Genomic DNA, 22327 nt, shown 5'->3' on the forward strand with positions numbered 1-22327 from the left:
AGCCACTCGGTACATGGGCTATTGAGCACTTGAAATGTGGCTAGTGTACCTAAAAAACTAGATTTTTTACTTTTTAAATCCTTTTATAAATTTTAACAAAAAAAATCAAATAATGTAGCTGTTAGAAAAATTTTAAATATGTTAGCAACAACTTGGGTATGTGATTCTCCTTTATCAAATGTAAATTTTGTAAAACCTAAATACAAATGAAGTACCTCTGATGAAAATTTAGCATCTAAATTGAGATGCACTATTAAAGTAAAATATACATCAGGTTAGAAATACCTAGATAAAGCATAGAATGTAATATATATCGTTAATAATTTTATACTGTTAAGTTTTTAAATGATAATATTTTTGACATACTGGGTTAAACAAAATAAATTACTTTCTCAGCTTTACTGGGGTATAATTGACAAAATTATAAAGTATTTAATGTATAACATAGTAATTTGATATATACAAATATTTGAAAAGATTCCTTCCCCATCCTCCATTGAGTTAATTAAAACATCTATCATCTCACATATTTACCTTCTGTTTTGTTGCAGTGAGAACATCTCAGTTCTACTTTCAGCAAATTTCAATTATACAATACAGTATTATCAGCTACAATCACCATTAAAATATATTACTAAAATTAATTTAGCCTATTTCATGTTTTTAACACAGCTACTAGAAAATTTTAAATTACACATGCAGTTCACATTACATCTCTATTACATAGAGCTGCATTAGACAATAATAAATCAGTTACTATGTCAAATGCTAGGGCTCTTGATTTAAACATTTTATGCTCCTTCAAAATTATAATATCATTTTCAACCAAGGAGTCATATCACTTACACTTAAAGCAAACTGGTAGTGGCATTCTAAAAACTCTTGTAATTGCTTACAAAGCATTTTAAGAGGATTATGTATGTTCATATAAGCATTTGAATAACCAAATTGTTATTCTCTCATCTCTTCCTATGGCTCATTTTATTGGCCCACACAGATAAAATTCTACATGCTCTACAGTATAAATAAATCTATTTTGTAATATCTCCCATTTCACCACAGAGGAAATACCTAACCATTTAAATCCTTCTGCAATTATATTGTTGGGGAATACCCATGCCACTCATTCACTTGCCATGGAAAGATAGAACCCTACTGATTAGAGGGGCGCCTGGGTGGCACAGAGGTTAAGCGTCTGCCTTCCGCTCAGGGCATGATCCCGGCGTTCTGGGACCGAGACCCACATCAGGCTCCTCCACTAGGAGCCTGCTTCTTCCTCTCCCACTCCCCCTGCTTGTGTTCCCTCTCTCGCTGGCTGTCTCCATCTCTGTCGAATAAATAAATAAAATCTTAAAAAAAAAAAAAAAGAACCCTACTGATTAGAGACATCCAAAATACATATTTTGCCAAGGAAATGTCCTCTGAGTTCACCTATCAAAAAAAGAAGTAAGAATTACTCAAATATTTTTTTCAAAATATCTATTATTCTTGGGGTAATTTTTAATGGGAGAAATAAAGAGCAATCATAAAAAATAAAATACTAAAAAAGCCAGATACTTTCCCAATCTAAAAAACTACCTCTTAGGTTTACTTTAAGAATTGAATTATGGGCATCTGGCTGGCTCAGTCAGTGGAGCACGTGACTCTTGATCTCAGGGTTGTAGGCTCAAGGCCCATGTTGGGTGCAGAGATTACTTAAAAAAAATAAATCTTAAAAAAAAAAAAAAGAACTGAATTAAAGTAGAGCTATGACTCTCCGATTACAAGTTGCCAAATGATGACTGTGAGTTATTGTGCAACAAAATATCCACAATCTGAGCATCCCCTATAGATGGTCCACTTAAAAAAAGCACATATTAATTGCTCCCTTTAATTAGGTGGAACTTAGTGTGGTACCGATATGTTTATGCTCTTTTTTTTTTTTTTTTTAAGAGAGAGAGGGAGAGAGAGAAGGGGAGGGGATGGACAAAAGGAGAGGAAGCAAATCTTAAGCAGGCTCCATACCCAGCACGGAGGGCTCAATCTCACAACACTGAAACCATGAACTAAGTCAAAATCAAAGTCGATGCTTAATGGAGTGAGGCACCCAGGTGCCCGTGTTCCATTCTTAATTTACATGGATAGAGGAATAGAGCCCCATAAACGTAAACACATAATACACAAAAAAGTATCTCTATGCATCATAGTTTATGTACATTTATTTATACAACATACATTTATATACTAAATATACCATTACCCAAACATTTTGCACGACTTTTGAAAAAAAGCATGTAATCAAAAGCAAGTACAAAATAAATAAATAAATAAATAAATAAATAAATAAATAAATAAATAGAGATACATTTTTTTCAAGCCAGTTAAAGCTGGTTCAAAACCTTTAAAAATAAGTACAGCCTGAATAACCTAAAATATATGGGAGAATCTCACTCAGCAGAACCCTATGCAACCACAGCAATGTTTCCTAAACTACTAAAGCAGTCGAATCAAGAAAATGCCTACTGAAACAAGTTCAAAACGCACATCTTATCTGTTGTTTTAAAAACTGATGCTTGCACAAATTTTATTTATTAAGTAACCAACTTAACTCTATTATTTTTCTTTTTAAATCTTTACTTCAGGGTCACCAAACTTTTCCCATAAAAGGCCAGATAATAAATATTTTAGGCTTGAGGGTCAATACTGTTTTTGTCGATATTACTCAACTCTGCTGTTGTAATGCAAAAGCAGCCAGAGATAATACATGCACCAAAGGGTTTAGCTGTATTCCAATAAAACTTTATTTACAAAAACAGGCTGTGGGAGCTGAGTGGGCCCAAGGGCCATATGCCATTGAACTACTGATCTTGTCAATTTAATTTTGCTTATCATGGTATTTTCATGGGTATTCTCCTTAAGTAGATGAGTATTGTGGACATTTTTGGTTTTGTCTGCTTTACTTCCATTCCTTGTCTTTTGTTAATAGCTCCCTGATATTCCTTGGCAAACCCACCTTTCCAATAGTCTCCATGTCTTCAGTGGGGGATGGTGAGATGAAGAGCCCACGATACTTATTATAGGCCTTTTTGTGAAAATGTGTGGAGACAAAGCTCATCCTCTTTCTACTAGGCTTGAAACTGGTAAGATTTCTGCCTAGAGTCACTGACAACCATCTTGCTTCTGTATGGGGAGAGCCTCTCTGAGAATCAAACCAACTTGCAACCAAGGGATGAAGTGAGACTGCAACCCAAAGCCATATTTTTAAACTACTGGATCCAGCTATGTCTGCAGTCAGAAACATGTCAGGTACATACCAATGCATTTCCTTCTTCCTTTGAGCTAGCTTTTGTTTTCTATCTTTTGCAAGCAAAAAGTACTAACAAAAATACATTCAGAAGTTACTACATCTTAACGCTTTGAAGTCCTAATTCTTAGACAAGCTGCATAGGCCAGCTTTGCTTCTTCTTTACTATAACTAGGAGACCAGAGATTATAACATAATTGCCTTTTGTCCACGCATTCAGTCTGGGCAGCATTCATTATATGAATGGAAGGAAAATGGTAAAACTGTAAATAAACCTCTTCAGATCTCATCAAATACAAACCTCTATTTTTATCTGTTCTCTTACTGGAAAGGTTACTCATCTTACACTGCTCTAAATAATTTACAGATCTTGTACCATGAAGCAGAGGACAAAAACTAAATATGTGTAAGAGGAAAGAAATGTTATGCTTCATTTGGGAATAGCTAATTGACATTTCCAGTAATATTTGCCTTTAATTTTATCATAATGTATTGTGCCCATATCATTAATTATAGTAACTAAAACCAAGTGCAGGTGACTTTTCTATTGATCTTCTTTACCTAAGTATGCACAACCACATTTTGGCTTTTTTCCTCCTATAATCTCAGATATACTCTATTAGCTTTTAAAGAGAGGATTGGGGGAGCTTGGGTGGCTCAGTCAATGAAGCTCCTGACTCTTGATTTTGGCTCAGGTCATGATCTTAGGGCTGTGAGATTGAACGTGCTTTGGGCTCCCTTGGGCTCCGCACTCAGTGGGGACTCTGTTTGGGATTCTATTCTCTCTCCCTCTGCCCTTCCCCTCAGTCATCCTCTCTCTCTCTCTCTCTTTCTCTCTCTCTTTCTCAAATAAACAAATAAATAAATCTTTAAAGAGCGTACTGTATTAAGATTAATTTTGGAGAAAAATTCTAGTCATGTTAAGGTCTAAAATCTAATAGGAGTAATTATGTAATTCGATTTCACATGTCATATTAGTCTATCTTATCATCTTTATATTCCCCTTCTCTGCCAATATTAAACTGCAGTTTTCTTGAAGGTAGATATGTCTCTCCAGTTTTAGCCCTTGCAGGCTACTATAGTTTATTCCATGCAGAAGAGAGTCAATATCTACTTAATTGAGTCACTTTTCTTTATAAGATATGTTCAGATGGTTTGCCCACATCTCTATGACAAAGACTTAGAAGGCAGGCACTACCATCTTGAATGAATGAGATAAAGACCCTCTTCATCTCCTGCCAGAATGCTGTTATTTCTTTCTGGTTTCCCAAAGATAGACCCTGACAGTAGATCTAAGCCCAGGTACAAGAAGCAATGGTGAAGGAGTGGGGAGATGATTCATGGAAGGAAAGGCAGTCAGTAAAGAGTAGATAATTAAACTACTGCTGAGACTGACTTGGGCTTAATTCCTTGGGGGAAAACTCAGGAAAAGGTAGAAAACACACTTCATAGACATATACCATTTGGAGCATGGGAGCCTATTTATATACCAACTCCCTGTAGTAACTGCTTGAGGGCTGACCCATAAGGCATTAAATCCCTGTTGTTTCCACTCTACCTGTTCCAAAAAAAGCCTTTTAGTCTATGGCCATACCACCCTGAATGTGCCCGATCTCATCTGATTTCGGAAGCTAAGCAAGTTTGGGCCTGGTTAGTACTTGGATGGGAGACCAAAAAAAAGCCTTGTAGCTATAGAAATGGTATGACAGCTGGACAACATCCTGAGCACCCCAAAATTCAGTGCCTGGGGGGTACGGATGGGGCACTGACACTGTCTGCTTACCCACTTTATCTTTTTTTCACTTTTCCTGTGCAATATTCTAAAAAATATCTATTTTATCAAACTTCCTTATCCAAAAATCCTCGATTATTCTCTCTTTGGTTTTACCAAATCTAAAGTTTCTTATCCGATTTTTTGTTATGGTTCCTCTGTGGCAAAATAAAACAAAACCAAAAACCAAACCAAACCTAAAGCCATCCATGCAAAAAAAAAAAAAAAAAAAAAAAAATCTTGAATTTGAGATGCATAGTTGTCAGATTAAAGACGAATCAATTGAAACATATGAAAGATTTTCCAATGTGTTAAGTTTTCTTCTTTGGTACTAGTACCCAGAAAATTCACCAGCACATAGAAGGTGCTCACTCTCTACTGAAGGTATAAGTATCCTATTGTTTTGAAAATATTTAACATCCCACCTCAACTCTTACAAAATTCGTATTTCTAGCTAGTGTTTGTTTAGCAATGTTACACTTGAAACATCTTTCTTTAAATAAATATCATATTTCATCACCTCTTAGAGTATGGAAATTAAAAAGTTTTATTCAATCATTATTTTAACAAAAAAAAAATATGATCCTACTTACGATATGTCACAGTCCTGTCCATAAGCCTGACTCTAACTCATTATACCTGAGAATTTCATCTAAAATATAGCTTTTTCTCTTCTCTGTACTATGTAATATACCAGCCTTTTTAAGAGTTGAATAATATTCTATGTTAACTTCTATGGCCAAATTTAGTGGGTTTTCATACATGGTTACCATTAGGTTTTTGTATATGACCTTTTCTGCATGTGGCAGTCTATATTAAGTTGATGGTCATTTAAGTTTGAGCCCATTCTTTCCTCCTTTCCTCCTTTAGGTAAACGTTATTATATTTTATATCCTTTTTGTGTGTGTGAGTTTCTTGACTGATTTTTTACAGGAATATTCATTTTTACTGCTTTTCTAGGCCAAATTTAGAAACATGTTCTTTTACCATTATTTATAAAGAATAACAGCTTGCTTTCTCAAACATGGGTTTTGAGGCAACAGTACACCAGGTATTTCTGCAGTTTGTATTGTAGATAAATTCATGGTCTGGAGAAATCTAATTAGCAACAGCTTTTCCACCTGTGTTCCCAGGCCCTGTCTGACCTGCAGCAGCTTGTTTCTTCTTCCTAGAGCTATGGGTTAGGGAGGATTGTAATGAGTTGATCTAGTGAGTAGATCAACCAGCTAACCCTCTTTTCCTAAAAGGTAACTAACAGTAGTAATGCACTTAACCATCTGCAGATTCAAAAAATACATAATTCATTATTGAAAAAAAGAACTAATGTTTTGTGACTTACATTTTTAAATATGCTTTTGATAATAAATATAATTCATGATCATTTGAAAAATAATAAGCAAATTTTTATAAAGCAAAATTCCACTTTTAAGGGAAGCATGTTCATATATGTTTCTAGCTATTTTTGTATGAATATACATAAAACAGAATAAAACTACCCTCTATGCTATTAAATGACCTCTTTTTCTCTCTTATATACCACCAACACTTCCATGTCAAGAAATACAGCTCAGATCACTTTAATGACTATATGTTATTTTACAATATGGATATACAATTCATTTAATTCTCACTTTCAACTTTTATATAGCAAGCAATATTATAAGTTTTTATATGTACATCTATGTTAGCAAATACTTTTGATTAACTCAAAAAATATATGTAATTTACTGTGTGCCAGGCACTGTTCCAAAAGCCTTAGCACTGATGTGTTTAATCCTAACAGATGTATACAGAAGCTATTATCCATGCTTCAGTTTTACAGATGAGGAAACTGAGGCACAGAGAAGATAAGTACATACCTTAATGTCACACTGGTAGTAGTAAAAGATCCTGTTACATAACCCAGACAGCCTAGCTCTAGGATTTGTGTTCCTAACCACTGTAGTAAGTCACCCTACTGTATTTATCTCTCAATATTATATGATAAGTGATTAGTGGTTATTTCTCTCTTGATCTCATGCCTCACTTTTAGTTACTATCTTAAATTCCTTAAACTTTTATATCTACTGTCAATTTTTCAGCAGAAAACTTAAACCCATTTTTACTCTCTCCAGCAATCTGTGACCAGAATAACATTAGATATCACCAAACTTTTAATTTTTGCCTTATTGACAGGTAAGAAAAACTACATCATACAATTTTAATTCTGATTTACTTACTAATGAAGTTGATTATTCTTTGATACATCTATTAGTCACTTTAGATGGATGCTCTACTGAAGTAAATTTAAGCACTGACAGTTTAGTTTTGCACCCACTTAAAAGATTTCAGACAATCTTATGTATAAACTCCTCAAACTTGTATATCCTTAAACCATAGGCCAACCATTTATCTGACAATGGACAAAGGATTAATAATACTTACTCTTGAAATAACAAAAATAATTTTACTAAAATAATCGTATCCCATTATCTAGCTTTTTAAATAATAGTGAGCCACAACTGTCTTTAAAGGGCAGTCATTCCATATATCCTTTAAACTTACAAACAAAAGCACTCCATGGGTAAATATTCTACTTTTGATTTGTTATCTCATATTCTAGCCCAGCACTGTTCAATAGAAATATAAAGTGAGATACATATGCAATTTAAAATCTTCAGGTAACCACATTAAAAAGAGGAAAGATACTTGAATAGACATTTTTCCAAAAAGGACATATACATGGCCAACACACACATGAAAAAATGCTCAACACCACTAACCATCAGGGAAGTACAAATAAAAACCAGAGTGAGATAGTTCCTCACACCAGTCATAATGGCTGGTATCAAAAAGATAAGAAATAACAAGTATTGGTGAGGATGCAGAAAAAAAGGAATCCTCCCACACTGTTGGTGGGAATGTAAACTGGTCCAACTACAGTGGAAAACAGCATGGAGGTCCTTCAAAATTAAAAAATAGAAATATCATCTGATCCAGTAATTCCACCACTGGGCATTTACCCAAAGAAACAAAAACATTAACTGGAAAAGATATATGCACCTCTGTGCTTATTGAAGGATTATTTATAGTGGCCAAGATATGGAAGCAATCCAAGTGCCCATCGATAGATGAATAAAGAAGATATGGTATATATTTGCAATAGAATATTACTCAGCCACGAAAAAGAATGAGATCTTGCTATTTCTGACAACATGGATGGACCTAGAGAGTATTATGGTAAGTGAAATAAGTCAGAGAAAGACAAATACCATATAATTTCACTTTTATGTGGAATCTAAAAAACAAAAGAAATAAAGCAGAAAAGACCATAAATACAGAGAACTGGTGGTTGCCAGAGGGGAGGGGGCTGGGGAATGCGCAAAATAGGTAAAGAGGAGTGGGAGGTACAGGCTTCTAGTTATGGAAAGAAGAAGTCACAGGGATGGGAGGTACAGCATAGGGAATGCAGTCAACGGTACTGTAAGTGTTATAATTTATAAGACAGATGGCAGTTACAGTAGTGGTGAGCACTGCATAATGCACAGGGTTGTCAGATCACTATGTTGTACAACTGAAACTAATGTAACATTGTGGATCAACTGTACTTCAATTTAAAAAAAGGGGGGAAAGACAAGTAAAATTAATTGTGATAAAACTACTTAATTATCATTTAAACATATAATCAATATAAAAATTAATGAGATAGTTTATGGGGTTTTTTTGTACTATCTTTGAAATCTAGTATACATTTTTCGCTCCCAGCATATATCCGTTAGGACTAGTCACATTTCAAATAATCAATAGCCATGTGTTACCAAATAATACTATATTGGACAGCACAGCAACAACCTTTTACAGCTAGAGCATCCCCTCTTTTTTAACCTGTAAACCAGCTCTTCAGGGTATTACAAAGTTATTCATAGGTCAGCAAGGACAGGTGGTTCTGGGAAACTGTATGTTCTGATTAGTATCATTTGAACATTTTTATCTACTTTGACTCTTCTCAGGATTGAGATAATAAATTTGCAGAATCATTCTTGTTTTGCAATATTATCTGATCCAAAAAATCTGTCTACAATCTTTGGTATTATTTTAAGACCTTTTGTTGACAAACACTGTGCTCTGACCCGAGGTATGTTGCTAATCACCTCCCTGAATTTAAACAACCCAAGCTGCTTCTTTCCACCTCTGTAGAAAATATATAGTGCAGGAAATCAATGAACTAGGCTTTCAGTCCTAAAATCCTGTCAAGGATGTATATACTTATTTTGTAAACTTATTTTTCACTGTTTCTACATCTAATAATTCATTAGGAAATAATCAACAACATGCAGGTTTAGGCAATTGCGTTAATCAAAGGGTGGTATTAAAATGAATACTAATTTTGCCAGGCATCTTCATTATACTCTTCTCTTAAAAATCTTTGCTTCCCTGCAAAACTTTCTAACTCTGTGTATTTTGGGCATGTGCATAATAAATACTTATGCAATAAAGACCTTGTAGATGAATCATTTGTGACTCTAGTGAGGACCAAATGAAATAATGTCAACTATAACAAAGCAAGTGCATAATAAAAGCCAAAACATCAGCTAGGCTTCCATTTGGCCTCACTGGGCAGATGGGGCAGATAGTAATCTTTGAATAGAAAAAGTGCACAATGGAGGGTGCCTGGGTGGTTCACTTGGTTAAGCATCAGACTCTTGATTTCAGCTCAGGTCATGATTTCAGGATCTTGAGACCAAGTCCCATGTAAGATTCTCTCTTTCCCTCTGTGCCCCACCCCTCCTCTTCTGTGCAAGCAGGTACCCACTCTCTCTCTGAGAGAGAGCACAATGATACTGGGGACCAAGCCATGTTGGGGCCACTTCCCTTGCTCTTTGCACAGTGACAATTCTTGGAGACTAAGAAGTTAAATAACTATCATACAGAAAGGCACTTTTAAAAGTAAAATTAATTTTATATTTTCTTAGGCTTATATGTGTTACAGTTTCCCAAATGTGTATCACTGAAATACATTCAAGACCTACGTTAGTATAGAATTCCATTTTATATTCTTACATAATTTTTATATCTTAACAATTTTCTTCATTCCTTTATGACGATTTTTATGTCACTACACTACCTCTAGGTTCATATTTGCCTCATATTTTTAAGAACCTCATTAAAAAGCACCTATCAAATTCCGTTAAAAGGATACTCTGAATATATAGATCCCTGTATGCAAAAAAAAAAAAAAAAAAAAAAAAGCTTCCAAATACGAGCAGATGGCCCATTTATCACTAGTAATATTAAACAGTATTTTAGTACTGTGAAATTACATAGACTTTAAAGGATAATTTTTAACAAAGTTACAGAAGTGCTTAAAAGTATAATTTCCATCAAAATTAAGAAAAAGAAACAAACTCAGGAGAAAATTGTAAGCCAGTTCACCACCTCTATTAAAGTCTTTTAAATGGATGGATAAACATATTTTTAAACACACTCTTCTCTAAATTAGTTTTTAATTCAGATGAATTCATTCAATGCATGTTTAACAATCTTAACCAATCACATAAGAAGTCACTCAAAAATAATAATATTCCCAGAATACAGGATGCCAAAGCAAGAACAGTGATAGGAGGGAATGGCTGGGGTGATATAAAGGGAGAGATGACATTGCATCAGTGTAGAGTTTCCTACTGCTGCAATAACAAACTACCCAAATTAAGACAACAGAAATCTATTATCTTACAGTCTGGAAGACAGGAATATGCATAGGTCTCATGGACTAAAATCAAAGTGTCAACTGGATTACATCCTTTCCAAAGGTTCTGGGGGAGAATCTGTTATCTTGCCTTTTCCAGCTGCTAGAGGCTGCCCACAATTCCTTGATTCATGCTGCCCCTTCCATCTTCAAAGCCAGCAATGGCCAACTTCTGCACAATCACCACTCTGACTCTGCCTCAGTCATCACCTGTCCTACCCTGAATTTCCTGCCTCCTTCATTCCCTTTAAGGACCTTTGTGATTACCTTGGGTCCACCAGCTAATCCAGCATAATCTCCCCATCTCAAGATCCTTAATTTAATCACATCTGCTAAATTTCTTTTTCAGAAATTCAAGGGATTAGGACCTGACATCTTCAGGTGACCATTTTCTGCCTACCACATTGGATAGATACAGTAATGTCATTTCCTCTCCCGTACAATCTTAGATCTAACCAATTTTCTCCTAATGTTCATTATGTCAACGATTCAGGGATTGATTCTTCAGATATTATCTGTTTGGCTTTTCAGGCCTTGAAAGAACAATATTTCTAAGGTCTGTGTCCACTTTTAGTTGTAGTCTCTACCCACTCCACCCCAGAACTCCTAGGTTCTTATCTTTCTGTGAATAAAATGGAAGTATAAAGTCAATAGAAACACTGGCAGAGTTTTGGCTCATTTCTATCTCTCCAGAGCTGCTGATTCAGTGGTGGTAGCCATGAGGAAGCAAGATACACAAAGAAAACCCAGGCTAACCACAAGAATCCTCCACAAAGCCAAGGAACATTCTACACAAGCAATCACTAGCTCTGGCACACCCTGGAACCTCATAATTTGGGAGTTTAGAGGACAACTCCAGTGAACACATTACAAATGGAGATTGCATTCTAGAAATACTTCCAGTCTTCTTTAACCCTTTAATGCCCCTTCTATTCTGAGACCCTAGGTGGGGCAGTTTTCTCTAATCATATGTAAGTCATAAGACTACAGAAAAGTGTTGTTCATAATTAGGAATATCTACAACAATGTGATGTGATCAGGTGACAGAAAAGTTGCTCAGAAAGAGCAGGAAGTTCCCTTTTAAAGTTGCTTTCACAGGGGCGCCTGCGTGGGCTCAGTCAGTTAAGTGTCTGCCTTTGGCTCAGGTCATGATCTCAGGGTCCTGGGATCAAGCCCCACACTGGGCTCCCTGTTTCTCCCTCTCTCTCAGCCTGCTGCTCTCCCTGCTTGTACTCTCTCTCTTTCTATCAAATAAATAAATAAAATCTTTTAAAAAAGTAAGTAAAGCTTCTTTCACATATTGTGCTATAATATATTGAAGAATGGTAGTTTTTGGTCATTGGGGGTTATATATGATTTTTAGAAGAAGTAAAATATCGCTCAGTATCAAGCCTAGTAAACTAGTTAAAAATTAAGCTGAATAAACACTTTTGGGATAGAAGCTAACTATGGTATAAAAAGATGGAACTCATTTTTATCTTTTGGTGTTAAAGTCAGTTCCCAAAGGAGTTTAAGGTATTTGAACAATCACATTATTATTTGGAAAAAAGGAATAAACCTGCCTGGGCAATTACTTTGAAGGAGAACACTTAAGTAGGTATGGGATTTGGGTTTGTTCATTAAAAGATGCCATTTTCATGTTATTGCGGCTCTGCCCCATACGAAATAAGATTTACATTTTATATTTTGTGGTTTCAGTCTAAGATAACTTAAATATGAAGAATAAAAAATTTTAAATCAACTTTTCTATTCATTGAAACATTATCAGGCCTGTCTGCCTTTATAACATTATTATAAAATGCGCAAAGCAGTTATTCTCAACACAGCAAGAATTTGGATAAATGTCCTCTCTCGTTCCCAACTTTTGTCCAAAATTTAATCATATAAGCATTTAATTAGGTAAATGATTTATTACACATTGCCTTTATTAAATGTAAAAGTACAAATTGCATTTCTAAAATATCCAATTTTATTTCTAAAATAAATAACAAAGCCAACACTTAAATTCCAGCATTCTGGCCCTCCACTTATATGATTCATGCATATTGAGAATGCAGTTTTAAACACATTGGGAATCCCCTAAGAACTTGGAAATCTGAAAAATAAAATTGTCAGTTGATGGTTAAATTATAAAATCCTCACAGATAGAAAAGATTGACTTTTTAGGACAGTAACAGTTGACTTGGAACTCAGGAAATTAATTACCATATTCAGATAAAGAATATGTCAGTCAGACGTGCTTTGGTAGATAAGCAAGATGGAGGGAAAGGTAATTCAGTAGTTTGAATGTGCAAACCAGAGAGGTAGAGGCTAACCTTGCATTGCCCGTCCAAATACTAACCATTGACCGGGAAAGTGGGGACTGCAGCACAGACCATGAAACAAGTATGTCCCTGTTGCGGTCAGACTTTTTAGCCTCCAACCATTAAACATTCAAGCTGTTCAACTAACTCCTCTCTTTTGATTCCATGAGCAACAAAGAGTGAATAAACTGATTAGAAGTTTCATGTGTCTTTTTGTATCTTCAGTGATTATAATTACCATTATGGAATCTACAATTCAGATTCTGATATAATACACTTCTAAATTATATATCCCTTGGAGTTCACACTGAGGAGATGAATCTGTTCTCAGTGCACTGACCAACCCATGTTTCCAGAACTGAAAGACTAAACTATTACTGCCATTTAAGCCTGAATGACTAGCAAGCTGGAGCAGCTCACGGCCAACATATCAGGTGAGTTGAAAATTCACAAGCTAGCAATTCATGTAAGGGGCAAAAATGATACAAGCTGAATAGAAAAGAAAAGGAAGGCAAGAGGAGGGTCAGTAGAGGGGAAAAAGGAGAGATTTCATGAAGTCAAAGAACAGGTGTTCTAGGGGTAAGAGAGTAATTCAAAATCTAATTGCTTTCCAACAGTTTGGCCCTTACAGAAACATGTGAGAAAATATTGGAACAACTATTTGTAGAGCCTTCCCTGAATTCAATTAATTCAGTCAGAACCCAGCTAATTTACTTAAAGACTGAAGTTTGACAAATTAAAGGCCAAGGTGTTTGAAGCCTGGGAATAAATTCACTGCCCCCAAAAATCTCAATATAAAGTAAGTAGATTAATTGAATGCCCTTTATCAGTCATTTCCTATTAGATTAGTAAGAAAGGAATAAGTAATGCCATCACTTGCATAGGTTATAACCTCTTGCATAGGTTATAACCTCCAGAATGGTAATTATCTAAATGAGAACTTTAGTAAACACTGAAAGGAAAAGAGATCTAAGTAAATTTCAAAGTAGTACTTGGTACAGATCTAAGAAATCTTGGCATGGCAAAAAAATGGTCCTTGAGAACATATTTATTTCATTTTAGTATAATCCTATGTGGCATACCTAAATCGTGAGAGGATACAGTGAATATAAACATACAGCTAATAATGGCCTCTCAAGCAATTTCTTTTCCAATAGCTCAATCTAGTGTTTAATTATTGTACAAAACAGCAAAAAAATATATATATATATTACTTTTGGGGAGTGGCTTATAAGCAAGATTCTTCTAGGAATATTTTTTTTTCCTAAAAAGCTCTAGACACCACATTAACATATTAAATATTTGTTAATGTTCTGGAAAGGTGCCAGCAAAGCATGTATTTCACCTCTCTGTATAGCTTTGGTCCACTTTCTCAAATCAATTCCACAAAACAAGGAGAAAAGATAGACAATTGATGGTTTTGCTTAACCTATTTAAAAGAAAATCTCATTAGTTGGGATTTGGTTCAGGTGTGAACCAAGATGAACTTCAGTCAAAGCAAAAGCTTTCTGGTGATAACACCATCTGGGATAAGGTCATCACTACACACACACACACACACACACACACACACACACACACACACACACTCTTTAAGCTTCTAAAGCAGGATGACCCCTCTGTGCAATGCTTTTCTGCCTTAGGAACCTAACTATTCTGTAAAAAGCTGGGATAATTATAACTACCAACATCTTTATAAATACAAGAGGCACTTATCTATCCAAGGTAGTTAAAGTGCACTCTTTACTTCCAGGGGAGTAAAGTGATTTATAGGCCTTCTAAACTCTTATTCCATTAACTACTTCCCAAAATTTTCAAGGTCTCCTTTTTTCATCTTTAAATAGATCTGATGCTTTGAATCTCAGATTATTTTTCTGGAACCTTGCAAAATTATATATTTATTTAGTTTAAAAAACTTCAGTATTTGAAAGGCTTATGTTTTCTTCTAACAGTACTGTCTGTCATAGTATAAGAATATTAATAAAAAGGTTTTCTGGGAATTTGTCTATCAAGTATATCCTATGTTGAAAGTCCTTTTGTAAGCACTGTGAAGCATGCTAAGGTACTGAATGATCTCCACTCTTTATACTTAATTCCTGTTTTAAAACAACGTAAAGTATGAGTCATGAAATAAGCAACGTGAAAATGCTTTATATTCTATAAAAACCTACAAAAAAAGAGGAATTGGTATTTATTGTTAAATATGGATCTGTACAGTTACATAAATGAATAGATATAAGATCTTAATCAATTGGAAAATATAATGTTGTCAATATGGCCATTCCCATCAAATGATCTATAAACCTAATACAATTTTAATCAAAGTATCTACAAGGTTTTCTGAAGTAATTGACAAGTTAATTCTAAAATTTATATAAAAATATAAGATACCAAATATAATACATTTAGAAGAATTACATTACCTAAATTCAAGTTTTACTCTAAAGCTAAATTAATCAAGACACCCTGGTGTTGGTATAAAGACAGAGAAACAGATTAAAGACATAGAATAGATACAACCAAGGCAATCAGGATATATCAAGACATTACAATGGAGAATGCAGTCTTCCCAACAAATGAAATAACTGAATTTCCCTATGGAAAAAATAAGCCTCAAATTGTACCTAATGACACATACAAAAATTAAGTCAAGAAGGATCATAAACTCAAATGTAAAAACCAGAAATGTAAGATTTCTATGGGAAAAACTAAGACAATATATTTGTGACACTGGGTTAAGTAAAGACATTTTAGAACATCAAAAGTACTCTAAAAGAAAGATACCAATAAAATTCATGTCATTAAAATTAGAAAGTACTGCATCAAAAGACACCATTAAGAAACTGACTATCAAGCCATGGATTAGGAAATATATTTTCAATGTACATATGATAAAATACATATATCCAGGATATATATGGAACCCCTACAAATCAACCTTAAAATGCCCCCCCCAAAGAAATACTTGTGAAAGATTGGACACTTCACAAAAGAAGATACATGAATGGTCAATAAACTGCAATACTGTCCTCAATATCCTTCGTCACTAGAAAACATCAGTTTAAAATACAGTGAAATACTATTTCATGTCAACCAAAATAGCTACAATCAAAAGACTCATAGTAACAGATTCGAGGGAGGATATGGAACAACTGGCCCTTTCAATCGCTGCTGGGAGAATAAAATTATACAATCATTTTGGAGATGTGCTGAGTAGTTTTCAAGCAAACATGTATCTACCTATGACTCACCAATTCCGTTTCTAGGTATTTTACCCAAAAGAAATGAAATTATGTCAATTTAGAAAAAAAATCCGTAAGAATTTTCAGATTATCTTTATTCATTATAAAAGCTAGAAACTGGAAACAATCCAATTTTCCACCAACTAGAGAGTAGATAAACCAACTGTGGTATATTTATATGAAATACTCTTCAGGAATAGAAAGAAATGCACTCATCATATGTGCAATAACGAGGATAAATATCAAACCCATTATATTGAATGAATGATGCCAGACTAAAGTATACACACACACACAATCATAACAATGGTATAAAGTCCAAAAATAGACAAAATTAATCTGTAATGATAGAGATAAAAAACACAGATGTTGGAGAGAGGAGGGGTATGGATGGGATTTGACTGGAAGAATATTCTAGGATTGTAGAAATGTTCTATAACATGTTTAAGTAATGATTAGATGGGTACAAACAATTTTGAAAACTCACTTAACCACATAAACACTTAAGATTGTGTGGTTTGTTTGCATCTCCATAATGACTCTAAAAACTTATAGTACCATTTTGTCATTGCACATGTATCAATGATTTTCATAAACCAAAAGAAGCAACATTGACCATTCCAACATAATAGTCTAATAACCTAAACTGAAAGTCATAAATATTGTGGTTACACAAGTGTTGTCTGTCTGTACACTGTCTCAAAGCTGCAGTCTCAGTAACAGCATCCTATAATAACAAGCTTATGAAGATACTTAACAAATGAACTTAACGTAGAATACATATAAACCAACTTCCCAAATAGGCAGTGATACCAAAGGAACCAAGTGTTAATTATAAATATGTATTAATAGGTCTCCTGAAGTAGTTTCCACTTTAATTTCTGGATTATCAGCTTTAAAAACATACAACCATATCTTTTTACTTTACTATACACCGTTATTATTACCATAACAAAAGAAACAACAATGTTTAAGTTTGTGGAGTGCAACCAAATTATTGATCCATTCATTTTGCTTTAATTTCCGTTGGTAGGAGTCAAGGAAACACTGAAACATCTGACAAAGGTCTAAACTGTTGACACTCACGCTGTGTCTTCTTATGATTTCTTGAATAAAAAAAAAACCCAAAAAAAACACAAAAAAATCTGTTGGTCCAGCCTACATTGCCTAAGTATAATTTTGTCCTAATAAATGTTATGGAGTGATGGTTTACATTCCTTCCATTGCCAAATGACCTACATATTTTTTTCTATAATGCAGTTACATATGAAAATGCTTACTTTCAGAAGGACATACTAATGTAAATGAGCCTAAGAATTCACAGTTAAAGTTTGTATGCTCCAGTTGCTTGGGCTTAGATTCTAGGCTTTGCTCATAGTAATTGTTTTCACAAACAATTAATCCTGGAAGAGTTCTTCATGACTCTTATTATCCCAAAGACAATTGACTTAATTTATAACATATTCCCAATTAAAGTTAAATCAGCAAACTGAAACCTCCAGCCCTAGACTGGTTTACTACGCAGCTGTTATCAGAAATAACATTTGAAATATTTCAAGGTACTCTTAAATTACGAGGAGTACAAAGCAAAATAAATAATCCCTTTAGAAGTAATCAAGAAATGTTACTTCAAATTGATCTATGCCACTTCCCGAAGAATATACAAAAATTATTTTTATCAATAATTCTGCCTATATTTTTGTTCTCCTATTTCTAAATCTTTCAAATGCATTTTATTTTTAAAGCAATCACCATATGAATTCTATTACTAACTGAAGATGTCATTTAATTTAGGTATTTATTCTTCTAATTTATTTAAATACTGTCCTTTTTAATAAAGTATTATAAATTTACATATACACACATATTTAAAGTTATGGGGGGGATCCCAATAACAAAACTGCACTTTGATGCTGGAATCTAAGCTCATTCTTACACTGAGGGGTATCATCAAGGAACTGCTAATTCAAAAATAAGTTATGATTGATATATAATTTTGAAATTGAGCCTTTTTAGAAACAAAATAAAGCATGTTTCTCTAGCATCAATTCTATAATACTAAAATATTTTAAATAGTATCACTGCTATGATATTTAAGGAAATCTGTATTAATTTCATTTTTGTGGACTAGCATTAGGCCCAGAAGAAGTTGAAATTTGGGTTGTGAGGGAACATAGCAGGAGAGAAGATGACCCTGATTCCTTTAGAGGTGGCAATCTTCTCAGGAAGGTGAGAGTATGATTCAATTTCTTAACTTTCTACATTCTCATGAACAAACAAGAATTTTCTAAGCCAACTACTTTAGGTCTCAACTTATGGTTGAAAAGGGCAGGTGAAATCATGGACAAGTGAAGATGAATGTGCCCATGTTAACACTTAAGAGCTATCTCGCATCTCATCACCACCAATTAAATTCTCACAATACAGGGACTACCTACATATCAGATTTGTCATCATTTCTTAGTGTGCTTACATTCCTTTTCCTTTTTTTTTTTTTCTAAGATTTTATTTCTTTATTTGACAGAGAGAGACAGCCAGCAAGAGAGGGAACATAGGCAGGGGGAGTGGGAGAGGAAGAAGCAGGCTCCCAGTGGAGGAGCCTGATGTGGGACTCGATCCCAGGACCCTGGGATCACGCCCTGAGCTGAAGGCAGATGCTTCACAACTGAGCCACCCAAGTGCCTCTACATTCCTTTTCCAAACAGGTGTAATCAAAAGTTTTCATAACATCTGGATATGTTCAGTAAAACACACAAAAACAAATGAGAATATCGATACGGGCTATTTCTATAAAGGTACAGAAAACAAAGCAAGGATTTGGCTACCACCAAAACAGATGATTTATAAGATAGTTTTCAAGTTCCAAAATCATTCCCTGTATATTGCTTCATTTTCATTTTGATCATAAGGAAACTAGGGCTCAGAGACTGGAGTTTGCTGAGAGTCACAAGGCAAGTACCTGGTAGAGCCAGGATTAAGTCTTCTGATACCTCAACTAGTCCACACTGCTCTACAAATGAAGAGTTACACAAACCTATACCTACATGAGATTGTGTATGATAGGAAGATTCTGGTTCCATGACCTTCACCCTTTGGTATTTAGCCCATTAAATATGCTAGATTTATATAGCAAAAGACTGCAAATCACCTAACCTTAAAATAGGGAGATAATCCTGAATCTGCACATTGTAATTCTTCCTTTATGAAGACACTCATATAATACTCAAAGAATGTTTTAAATTGTGACTTGATTTGGAAATAATCCATACATAATGTATTTGCTCAATAAATTTCAAGTTTTAACCATGTAAATTTCATGTGAAATCCTGTTTGCTTTGGCAATCAGCTGATTTTAGTCATAAATGATGTTACTTTAGAAATAGGTACAAATTGACCTAGCAATCTTCTATCCCTGAATCACTAATGTCTATTTCTTAATTCATCTGAACCACCTGATTCATTCAATAGGAAAGCACATAGTTCTTTATTAATCCTTAAAACATGTTTGTATACCTATATCTTATATTTAACCTAAATGTCTTAAAAGAACATTTTCTTTTCCCCTGAATTGGGGGCGGTAGTGAAAGTCAATTATTTAAAATGAAAATAGAATTCTTTTATTTTAAAAACCTTTAGGCCAACATAAACTTAATTTTTATCCATTTTTGGCCATAAAATATTAAAATAAACTTGAACTGCTGAAAGGCAAGACATAGTGAAGAGTTTTCTGAATACTAAGTACTGACCACAGAGACCACGAGTCATGAATAAGCAGATTACAAAAAACTTTCATGCTGTCAACTGCCTTATATACCATATTTACAATTGAGACCTCTAAAGCAAAGTGTGAAATAAAAATAACCTAAAATATTTTAGAAGTTTCTATTATAGGTTATAAATCAGGACACAACTTACAGTCTATATTCAGAGTCGAGTAAGTGCAACTAGGTGGGAAGAATATAAAGGAAGCGAAGACCTCCTGGTGGGTCAGGTGACACTGAAGGATATTCTATTACAGACAATACTATAGGCTATTTATGTCCCCCCAAATCCATATGTTGAAACCTAATCCCCAATGTGATAGTATTTGGAGGTGGGTCCTTTGGAGGTGATTAGGACATAAAGTTAAAGACCTCATGAATAAGATTAATGTCTTCATTGAAGAAAAAAAAAAAAAAGCCTCAGAGCGCTCCCTGACCCTGTGAAGCATGTAAGGGCACAGGGAAAAGATGGCTGCCTATGACCCAGGAGGCAGGCTCTCACCAGACATGGAATCTGCTACCACACTGCTTTTGGACTTCCTGGCCTTCAGTACTGTGAGAAAGTAATTTGTTTTTTATAATCCACCCAGTCTATGGTATTTTTGTTATAGTAGCCGTAACAGACTAAGAGCAGTCATGTGCTTCCAAAATATATGATTTAAAACCAGAAATATAACAAAATATACTTAACATAAATTGAAATTTGCTGAGCTCTGTTAATTGGCCAGTTTGTCAAATCAATCCAGGTTTCTGTCCCTTCCTTAGACCATTCTCCTTTGGTATCCCAGGCTGTCCCAGGGTAATTGTCCCCTTTATAGTAATAGCCACAACCACAATGAAGAAAATAAAAAAAATACCTAATATTTATTGAGAGCTTTTATTCTGCCAGGGTCTATAAGCATATTACATGGGTTATATCTCTTAATGATTACAATGACACTATTAGATTGCTTCTGCTTTCTCCATACCCTACAGATGAGGAAACAAGTTAGGGATGTAAACTATAGACGGCTTCAGAATTAGTAAATGATTTATCCAGGATGCAACTCCCAGTCTGATTCCATTCTCTTATCACATTATATTAGTATACCTGCACATTATATTAGTATACCTGCAAATTGTATCTCAGTTAAAAGATTGAAGTCTTCTTGATAAAAGTAAAAAGTAAAATAATAATGGGATGAGAAAAATGACCGGCACTCAATTCATTTATCATTACTTTTTATCATAATTTATGCCAAGCACTGTGATACAAAACTGGAGATACAACACCATCATCATCATCATCATCTCCAAAGACATAAGCACTTAACCTGTATTAGATCCTCACATTAACTTTAGCAGTCAGGCTCTATTATTACCATCTCCATTTTATTTATAATCTTTTGAAAACCAAGGTTAGTCAACTGTTAAAGTTGAAAACCCTGACTCCTGAGCCTGGAAGATTTATCTTGTTTTATGTTTATTTTTTTAACTTTGTAATTATTACATTGTATACACATTACTATGTTTTGTGTAACATAAATAACTTCACAAATATTTTAATGCTATATATAACGTATGTTAATTAGAAAATATTCTTAAATTGTACTATTATGTAAGAAATGATAAATTATCAAAAATGGAAAAGGGATAACAAGTGCTCCATTCATTATGGAAGACCCCAGAAATAGTATTCACAAAATTACCCAACAAACAGGGGAGCCTATGTAGCTCAGTTAGATAAGCTTCCAACTCTTGATTTTGGCTCAGGTCATGATCTCGGGGTTGTGAGATTGAGCCCTGCATTGGGCTCTAGCTGAGCATGGAGCCTGCTTAAGATTCTTTCTCTCCCTCTTCCCCGTTCCACCCCCCTCCCAACTCTCTCTCTAAAAAACTAAAAAATGCACCCAACAAACAGATCAGACTGCTTGGCAAGTGAGTTATTTCAAAACTTTAAGAAACAGAAAACTCTTATAGTACTTAAAATACTCCAAGGAAGAGAAACTTCCCAATAAATCCTACAACTATAACATTTCTCTAGTACCAAGCTTGACAAAGATTGCTCAAATTACCATTTATAAAAACAGATGCCAACATCTCAAACCATATTAGCAAACCATATTTTATACATTTCTAATTATACACAATGATTGCTAATTAAAATAATTCATAATTAATTTGATAATTGAAAATATTGTCCCACTAATAGAGAAGCAGCCCAGTAAGTCTCTAAACTGATGCATATTTTTATAGAATTCAG

General features: G+C 34.3%; 1 protein-coding gene and 1 pseudogene across 2 annotated transcripts in view; one reads left to right on the plus strand and one right to left on the minus strand.

Moving 5' to 3' along the window:
• Window positions 1–22327, minus strand: part of EDIL3 (EGF like repeats and discoidin domains 3) — a 398882-nt gene that overhangs the window by 361490 nt on the left and 15065 nt on the right. The window lies entirely within an intron of this gene.
• On the plus strand, window positions 4864–4981 carry LOC113255379 (5S ribosomal RNA; annotated as a pseudogene).

This window comes from Ursus arctos, unplaced genomic scaffold (assembly GCF_023065955.2).
Source record: "Ursus arctos isolate Adak ecotype North America unplaced genomic scaffold, UrsArc2.0 scaffold_5, whole genome shotgun sequence".
NCBI lineage: Eukaryota > Metazoa > Chordata > Mammalia > Carnivora > Ursidae > Ursus > Ursus arctos.